This window comes from Bos mutus, chromosome 8 (genome assembly GCF_027580195.1).
Source record: "Bos mutus isolate GX-2022 chromosome 8, NWIPB_WYAK_1.1, whole genome shotgun sequence".
Taxonomy (NCBI): domain Eukaryota; kingdom Metazoa; phylum Chordata; class Mammalia; order Artiodactyla; family Bovidae; genus Bos; species Bos mutus.
The window spans coordinates 41982391-41992483 of NC_091624.1; the positions used below are offsets into that span (position 1 = coordinate 41982391).

At 40.4% G+C, this 10093-nt stretch overlaps 1 pseudogene; it reads left to right on the plus strand.

The window, feature by feature from the left end:
* The first annotated feature begins 5618 nt into the window (after nucleotides 1–5618).
* Nucleotides 5619–6363, plus strand: LOC102268991 (enhancer of rudimentary homolog pseudogene; annotated as a pseudogene).
* Nucleotides 6364–10093: the final 3730 nt, after the last annotated feature.

Sequence of the window (10093 nt, forward strand, 5' to 3'; positions counted from 1 at the left end):
TCTGTCATCCCCTTCTACTTCTGCCCCCAATCCCTCCCAGCATCAGGGTCTTTTCCAATGAGTCAATTCTTTGCATGAGGTGGCCAAAATATTGGAGTTTCAGCGTCAACATCAGTCCTTCCAATGAACACCCAGGACTGGTCTCCTTTAGGATGGACTGGTTGGATCTCCTTGCAGTCCAAGGAACTTTCAAGAGTCTTCACCAACACCACAGTTCAAAAGCATCATTCTTCGGCACTCAGCTTTTTTCACAGTCCAACTCTCACATCCATACATGACCACTGGAAAAACCATAGCCTTGACTACATGAACCTTTGTTGGAAAAGTCATATCTCTGCTTTTCAATATGCTATCTAGGTTGGTCATAACTTTCCTTCCAAAGAGTAAGCGTCTTTTAATTTCATGGCTGCAGTCACCATCTGCAGTGATTTTGGAGCCCAAAAAAATAAAGTCTGACACTGTTTCCAATACACACATACACATATATATACATATATTTATACATATGTGTGTGTGTTTATTCTTTTTTGAAATCCTTTTGTAGAGATCTGATTTCATGATTATTCAACCTTTTATTTTAATTTTAATATACACTGATATACTGCTTGCTCCTTGTCAGGTGATGCATTAATCATCTTGCAAATACTAACTCATTTAATACTCATGGAAGATTTAATAGTGGATCCCAATATAGCCTGTTTAAAAAAATTTAAAAAAACCCAAGTTGCCTCTATTTATAGGAGATGAACTCAGCATGTCCAGTTCCATATTCATGAGCTTATCAGCTTCTCTAGGCTTTACCTAACATGTTTTGTTTTGGTATAAAACCTTGTCACTGAAAAGCTTTAAAATTTTTATGTACACTTCAGCAAGTGAAGTGGAGTGAAGAAAATAGAATTTCCCTGGGGTGACTTGAGAATCCCACAGGGTCTTGAGGTCATTCTGATGGGTTCCTAGTCCCAGTGGACAGACCTGTGGCTTGGCCAACAGCAGGTTCAGGAAGCCGGGGCAGATGTGTCTTGATCCAAGAACTACACCCCTGCCCACCACTTACTGCCAGAAATTGTTTTTTGTTCTTTTTCATTTTCTGCTAAATTGCTGCTACAAATTTGCTTCTGGAAAGAACACCAGGTTTTGAAATAAGACACGTATCTCTGTTTCATTGCTATTAGCTGGGTGACTTTTAGCAAGTCACTTATTTTTTTCAGAGGTCTTCACTTTTCTCATCTGTAAAAATAATCATGTTTGCCAAAAAGTCCATTTGGGTATTGATATGATAGTATAGGCAAATCCAATCGAAAATTTTGGCCAACCCAATAGGTTGCCACATTTGTAATGGTTAAAGAAAAGATAACTTATCACTACTTAAATCAGAGGTTGGCAAATATTGCATAGGAACCTGGAATGTCAGATCCACGAATCAAGGCAAATTGAAAGTGGTCAAACAAGAGATGGCAAAAGTGAATGTCAACATTCTAGGAATCAGCGAACTGAAATGGACTGGAATGGGTGAATTTAACTCAGATGACCATTATACCTACTACTGTAGGCAGGAATTCCTCAGAAGAAATGGAGTGGCCATCATAGTCAACAAAAGAGTCCGAAATGCAGTACTTGGATGCAATCTCAAAAACGACAGAATGATCTCTGTTGGTTTCCAAGGCAAACCATTCAATATCACAGTAATCCAAGTCTATGCCCCAACCAGTAACGCTGAAGAAGCTGAAGTTGAACGGTTCTATGAAGACCTACAAGACCTTTTAGAACTAACACCCAAAAAAGATGTCCTTTTCATCATAGGGGAATGGAATGCAAAAGTAGGAAGTCAAGAAACACCTAGAGTAACAGGCAAATTTGGCCTTGGAATACGGAATGAAGCAGGGCACAGACTAATAGAGTTTTGCCAAGAAAATGCACTGGCCATAACAAACACCCTCTTCCAACAACACAAGAGAAGACTCTACACATGGACATCACCAGATGGTCAACACCGAAATCAAATTGATTATATTCTTTGCAGCCAAAGATGGAGAAGCTCTATACAGTCAGCAAAAACAAGACTAGGAGCTGACTGTGGCTCAGACCATGAACTCCTTATTGCCAAATTCAGACTTAAATTGAAGAAAGTAGGGAAAACCACTAGACCATTCAGGTATGACCTAAATCAAATCCCTTATGATTATACAGTGGAAGTGAGAAATAGATTTAAGGGCCTAGGTCTGATAGATAGAGTGCCTGATGAACTATGGAATGAGGTTCGTGACATTGTACAGGAGACAGGGATCAAGACCATTCCCATAGAAAAGAAATGCAAAAAAGCAAAATGGCTGTCTGGGGAGGCCTTACAAATAGCTGTGAAAAGAAGAGAAGCAAAAAGCAAAGGAGAAAAGGAAAGATATAAACATCTGAATGCAGAGTTCCAAAGAATAGCAAGAAGAGATAAGAAAGCCTTCTTCAGCAATCAATGCAAAGAAATAGAGGAAAACAACAGAATGGGAAAGACTAGGGATCTCTTCAAGAAAATCAGAGATACCAAAGGAACATTTCATGCAAAGATGAGCTCGATAAAGGACAGAAATGGTATGGAACTAACAGAAGCAGAAGATATTAAGAAGAGGTGGCAAGAAAACACAGAAGAACTGTACAATAAAGATCTTCACGACCCAGATAATCAGAATGGTGTGATCGATGACCTAGAGCCAGACATCCTGAAATGTGAAGTCAAGTGGGCCTTGGAGAGCATCACTATGAACAAAGCTAGTGGAGGTGATGGAATTCCAGTTGAGCTATTCCAAATCCTGAAAGATGGTGCTGTGAAAGTGCTGCACTCAATATGCCAGCAAATTTGGAAAACTCAGCAGTGGCCACAGGACTGGAAAAGGTCAGTTTTCATTCCAATCCCAAAGAAAGGCAATGCCAAAGAATGCTCAAACTACCACACAATTGCACTCATCTCACACGCTAGTAAAGTAATGCTCAAAATTCTCCAAGCCAGGCTTCAGCAATATGTGAACCGTGAACTTCGTGATGTTCAAGCTGGTTTTAGAAAAGGCAGAGGAACCAGAGATCAAATTGCCAACATCCACTGGATCATGGAAAAAGCAAGAGAGTTCCAGAAAAACATGTATTTCTGCTTTATTGACTATGCCAAAGCCTTTGACTGTGTGGATCACAATGCTGCTGCTAAGTCACTTCAGTCGTGTCCGACTCTGTGGGACCCCATAGACGACAGCCCACCAGGCTTCCCCATCCCTGGGATTCTCCAGGCAAGAACACTGGAGTGGGTTGCCATTTCCTTCTCCAATGCATGAAAGTGAAAAGTGAAAGTGAAGTTGCTCAGTCGTGTCCGACTCTAGCGACCCCATGGACTGCAGCCTACCAAGCTCCTCCGTTCATGGGATTTTCCAGGCAAAAGTACTGGAGTGGGGTGCCATGTGGATCACAATAAACTGTGGAAAATTCTGAAAGAGATGGGAATACCAGACCACCTGATCTGCCTCTTGAGAAGTCTGTATGCAGGTCAGGAAGCAACAGTTAGAACTGGACATGGAACAACAGACTGGTTCCAAATAGGAAAAGGAGTTCATCAAGGCTGTATATTGTCACCCTGTTTATTTAACTTATATGCAGAGTACATCATGAGAAACGCTGGACTGGAAGAAACACAAGCTGGAATCAAGATTGCCGGGAGAAATATCAGTAACCTCAGATATGCAGATGACACCACCCTTATGGCAGAAAGTGAAGAGAAACTAAAAAGCCTCTTGATGAAAGTGAAAGAGGAGAGTGAAAAAGTTGGCTTAAAGCTCAACATTCATAAAACGAAGATCATGGCATCCGGTCCCATCACTTTATGGGAAATAGATGGGGAAACAGTGAAAACAGTGTCAGACTTTATTTTTCTGGGCTCCAAAATCACTGCAGATGGTGACTGCAGCCATGAAATTAAAAGATGCTTACTCCTTGGAAGGAAAGTTATGACCAACCTAGATAGCATATTGAAAAGCAGAGACATTACTTTGCCAACAAAACTTCGTCTAGTCAAGGCTATGGTTTTTCCAGTGGTCATGTATGGATGTGAGAGTTGGACTGTGAAGAAGGTTGAGTGCCAAAGAATTGATGCTTTTGAACTGTGGTGTTGGAGAAGATGCTTGAGAGTCCCTTGGACTGCAATGAGATCCAACCAGTCTATTCTGAAGGAGATCGGCCCTGGGATTTCTTTGGAAGGAATGATGCTAAAGCTGAAGCTCCAGTACTTTGGCCACCTCATGCGAAGAGTTGACTCATTGGAAAAGACTGATGCTTGGAGGGATTGGGGGCAGGAGGAGAAGGGGACGACAGAGGATGAGATGGCTGGATGGCATCACTGACTCAATGGACGTGAGTCTGGGTGAACTCCGGGAGCTGGTGATGGACAGGGAGGCCTGGCCTGCTGCGATTCATGGGGTCGCAAAGAGTCGGACAGGACTGAGCGACTGATCTGATCTGATCTGATCTGGCAAATGTTTTCTATAAATGGCCAGATAGTAAATATTTGAGGTTCTGCAAACAAAGAGATAGATTGAGGATGTTTTGGCTTCTGTTCATGGACTTCTCCAGGTGACCATATTGGTGTGGGTTTCCATTCCCTTCTAACCCAGGGATTGAACCTTGGTCTCCTGCACTGCAGGCAGATTCTTTACCATCTGAGCCACCAGGGAAATACCAAATATTTGAAGCTCTGCAGGCAAAGAGATAAAATTGAGGATATTATGTAGGTTCTTAAACAAGAAGAGAGAAAATAAATTTCTTCAAATTTGTTGTTGACAAAATTTTAAATATGATAATAATAATTAATACTATGTAATTAATAAAAATTGAGGTCAGTATTTCCAACTTTATTAAGGCATAATTGACAAATAAAAATTGTGTATATGTAAAGCAAACAAAGTAATGTTTTGGTATATGTACACATTAAAGAATCATTACCACAATCAAGCTAATTAGCATGTCCATAACCTTGTATAATTTGTGTATGTGTATATGTATGTGTTTGTGGTGAGAACACTGGTTATCTCTCTCATAGCACATTTTGAATATAGCTTTTTACAATGTGCATGTGTGCCTGCTAAGTTGCTTCAGTCGTGTCTGACTCTTTGTGACTCTATAGACTATAGCCCAGCAGGCTCCTCTGTCCATGGGATTCTACAGGCAAGAATACTGGAGTGGGTTGCCATGCCCGCCTTCAGAGGATCTTCCCAACCCAGGGATCAAACCCTCGTCTCTTACATCTTCTGCATTGGCAGGCAGCTTCTTTACCACTAGCACCACCTGGGAAGCCCCAGTTTTTTTTGTTTGTTTGTTTAAATACATGTCAACTAATAAAATGGAATTGGGGTGGGGAGGGATTGCATTTCCCTCATTTGGGGCTTCAAAATTAGCTTTTTCTGTCATCAAATTAGTTGCAAATGTTCATTTGTGGGAGGAAAGACAAAAACAAAAACCTTTAGTTTACAGGCTGTAAAAAAAAAAAAAAAAAAAGGACCAGATTTGGGTCACTGGCCGTGGTTTACTGGCACCTGACCTAAATCATTCACAGGTGCATCATAGATTTTTAACAAATACCTGTTTCCTCCTCCATGAAGTAAGCTGACTGGATCCTACTTAACAGAATGGCACCCCTTTAAAGGGAATGATGGTTTCAAAAACCTTCTAAGACTTTCTCCTTAGTCATCAAATCTCACAGCTGGCTCCAGCTGTCCATTACAGTGGAAGCAGCAGGTCTGTTAAAAAAAAAAACAAAACTGTGCCTCAGTTTTTCTCTTCCATAAAATGGTGATAAATGTTTTCTTTATGTTTTATAATCCAGTCAGTGGTAATGATTATACCAGGAAGTGGTAATAGTATTAGAACAAAGAGAGAAGGAAAAAAACCTGTATTTTAAAAAATCAGTTGTGAAATCATTTACAAAATATATATCTGATAAAAGCTCTATATCTAGGTTTTGTAAAGAACTCTCGGGGGATTGGCTGCGGGTGGTGCTGCAGATAAGCTCCTGTGTGGAGACAGCAGGAAACTTTGTCGCGACGTCTCATGCCATTGTGTGGGTACGGCCTACCAAGAGGCCAGAAGGCAGAACTTCCGCTGACTGTGAATCTGTGAATAAGTGCCTGGAAGGTGTTTGTAAAATATATGAAGAGCATCTGAAACAGCCCCTCTATCCCATATGATATCAGTCAGTTGTTTGATTTTATTGATGACCTGGCAGACCTCAGCTGCCTTGTTTACTGAGCTGATACCCAGATATACCAGCCTTATAACAAAGACTGGATCAAAGAGATCTACCTGCTCCTTTGTGGACAGGCCAAACAGGCTGGGGAATAGTTTGAATATGGAAGCATTAGGGAGAAGGGGGTGGGCTTGGAGCACAGGTGTGTGCAGCGTGCTGTAGTGGAAGTTTTGTATTATAGTAATCCTGTTTCCTAGGTCTTCCCAGGTGGCACTAACGGTAAAGAACCTGCCTGCCAATGCAGGAGACACAAGAGACATGGGTTCAACCCTTGGTTAGGAAGATTTCCCTGGAGGAGGGCATGGCAACCCACTCCAGTATTCTTGCCTGGAGAATCCCACGGACAGGATACCCTGGCGGTCTACAGCCTGTAGGGTCAGAAGGAGTTGGACACAACTGAAGCGACTTAGCACAGATGCAATCCTGTTTCAATCTTGGTAAACCTTAGCTAGGATTGAATTTATTAGATAAAATGTGATGATCTTGTTCAATCTGAAACCACTTTTTCCCCCTTCCCCCCTTCTTTTTACTTAAACATTTTTATGATGATTCAGATGGAAATTGGTTTTTGTCAGTTAATGTTGGCTCCAGTCTCTCAAACTGTTCATACTTGCTTTATAACATTCACTGTACTAACCCTTCTTCAAACTAAGGTGGAGGTGGTGGCACAATTTAGTTATGTCCTCCAGATAAAGTCTTAGTGAAAAACAAATGTTCTTTAGTCATATACAAAGGACTCTCAAAACAATAAAAAGAAAAGAATTTAAAAAGTAGGCAAAATATTTGAACAAACACATCATCAAATAAGATATAAAGAAGCACATGAAAAGGTGTTCAATGTCATAAATCTTAGAGGAATGCAGATAGAAATCTCAATGAGATACTGACACACCTTGATCAGAATAGCTAAAATTCAAAACAAACACACAAAACTGAGCCAAAAAAGCAAACATTATCAACTGTTAAAAATCTGAGAACTGAAGCTCCCACAACCTTGCTGATGGGATTGGAAAATGGTACAGCCATTTTGGAAAATAGTTTGCCAATTTCTAAGCTAAACATGTGCATGTCTGTGCTCAGTCACTCAGTAGTGTCTGACTCTTTGCGAGACCCTATGGTCTGTAGTCTGCCAGGCTCCTCTGTCCATGACATTTTCACAGCAAGAATACTGGAGTGGATTGGCATTTCCTCCTCCAGGGGATTTTCCCTGACCCAGGGATCAAACCTACATCTCCCGTATCAGCAAGAGGATTCTTTACCACTGAGCCACCTGGGAATCCCAAAGTTAAACATACACTTACCATATAACCCAGTAAATACCCTAGATGTGTACCTGAGAAATAAAAACCTATGCTTCCACAAAAATCAGTATGTGAATGGTTGTGGTGACTTTTTTCATAATGCCTCCAACTAGAAATAGCCTGTCTATCAACTTGTGAATGGATAAAACTGTGGTATATCCACACAACTGAAAACTAGTTAACAACAACAAAAAAAAACACAATAATGTGGATGAAACACAAATGCATTCTGCTAAGTAAAAGAAATCATATTCAACAGGCTGAATATTATATAATTTCATTTATACGACATCCTGGAAAAAGCAGAATTACAGAGACAGAAATTAGATCAGCAGTTTCCAGGAACTGCAGTTCGAAGAAGGGTGGATTAAAAAAAGTGGCAGAAATGTTTTAGTTCTTGACTGTGGTGGTGGTTAACATAACTGTATGCATTTGTCAAACTCATATAACTACTTCCTCCCCCAAACTGTGAATTTTTTTTTTATCAGAATGTAATTGCTTCACCATTCAATATCATGGTAATTCAAGTCTATGCCCCAACCAGTAATGCTGAAGAAGCTGAAGTTGAACAGTTCTATGAAGACCTACAAGACGTTCTAGAACTAACACCCAAAAAAGATGTCCATTTCATTATAGGGAACTGGAATGCAAAAGTAGGAAGTCAAGAAACACTTGGAGTAAGGGGCAAATTTGGCCCTGGAGTCCAGAATGAAGCAGGGCAAAGGCTAATAGACTTTTGCCAAGAGAACACACTGGTAAAAACACCCTCTTCCAACAACACAAGAGAAGACTCTACACATGGACATCACCAGATGGCCAACACCAAAATCAGATTGATTATATTCTTTGCAGCCAAAGATGGAGATGCTCTATATAATCAGCAAAAACAAGACCAGGAACTGACTGTGGCTCAATCATGAAATTCTTATTGCCAAATTCAGACTGAAATTGAAGAAAGTAGGGAAAACCACGAAACCATTCAGGTATGACCTAAATCAAATCCCTTATGACTATACAGTGGAAGTGAGAAAGAGATTTAAGGGACTAGATCTGATAGAGTGCCTGATGAACTGTGGATTGAGGTTCATGACATTGTACAGGAGACAGGAAGCAAGACTATCCCCAAGAAAAAGAAATGAAAAAAAAAACAAAATGGCTGTCTGAGGAGGCCTTACAAACAGCTATTAAAAGAGGAGAAGCCAAAATCAAAGGAGAAAAGGAAAGATATAGCCATTTGAATGCAAAGATCCAAAGAAGAGCAAGGAGAGATAAGAAAGCCTTCTTCAGTGATCAGTGCAAAGAAATAGAGGAAAACAATAGAATGGCAAAGACTAGAGATCTCTTCAAGAAAATTAGAGATACCAAGGGAACATTTCATGCAAATATGGGCTCAATAAAGGACAGAAATGGTATGGAACTAACAGAAGCAGAAGATATTAAGAAGAGGTGGCAAGAAAACACAGAAGAACTGTACAAAAAAGATCTTCACAACCCAGATAATCATGATGGTGTGATCACTCACCTAGAGCCAGACATCCTGGAATGTGAAGTCAAGTGGACCTTAGGAAGCATCACTATGAACAAAGCTAGTGGAGGTGATGGAATTCCAGTTGAGCTATTTCAAATCCTGAAAGATGATGCTGTGAAAGTGCTGCACTCAATATGCCAGCAAATTTGGAACACTCAGCAGTGGCCACAGGACTGGAAAAGGTCAGTTTTCATTCCAATCCCAAAGAAAGGCAATGATAAAGAATGTTCAAACTACCACACATTTGCACTCATTCCACACACTAGTAAAGTAGTGCTTAAAATTCTCCAAGCCAGGCTTCAGCGATATGTGAACCATGAACTTCCAGATGTTCATGATGATTTTAGAAAAGGCAGAGGAACCAGAGATCAAATTGCCAACATCTGATGGATCATTGAAAAAGCAAGAGAGTTCCAGAAAACATCTATTTCTGCTTTATTGACTATGCCAAAGCCTTGGACTGTGTGGATCACAATAAACTGTGGAAAATTCTGAAAGAGGTGGGAATACCAGACCAACTGACCTGACTCTTGAGAAACCTGTATGCATGTCAGGAAGCAACAGTTAGAACTGGACATGGAACAACAGACTGTTTCCAAATAGGAAAAGGAGTGCGGCAAGGCTGTATATTGTCACCCTGCTTATTTAACTTATATGCAGAGTACATCACAAGTATTATTGTGCTGGAGGAAGCACAAGCTGGAATCAAAATTTCTGGGAGAAATATCAATAACCTCAGATATGCAGATGACACCACCCTCTTGGCAGAAAGTGAAGAAGAACTAAAGAACGTTTTGATGAAAGTGAAAGTGGAGAGTGAAAAAGTTGGCTTAAAGCTCAACATTCAGAAAACAAAGATCATGGCATCTGGTCCCATCACTTCATGGGAAATAGATGAGGAAACAGTGTAAACAGTCTCAGACTTTATTTTTGGGGGCTCCAAAATCACTGCAGATGGTGATTGCAGCCATGAAATTAAAAGACACTTACTACTTG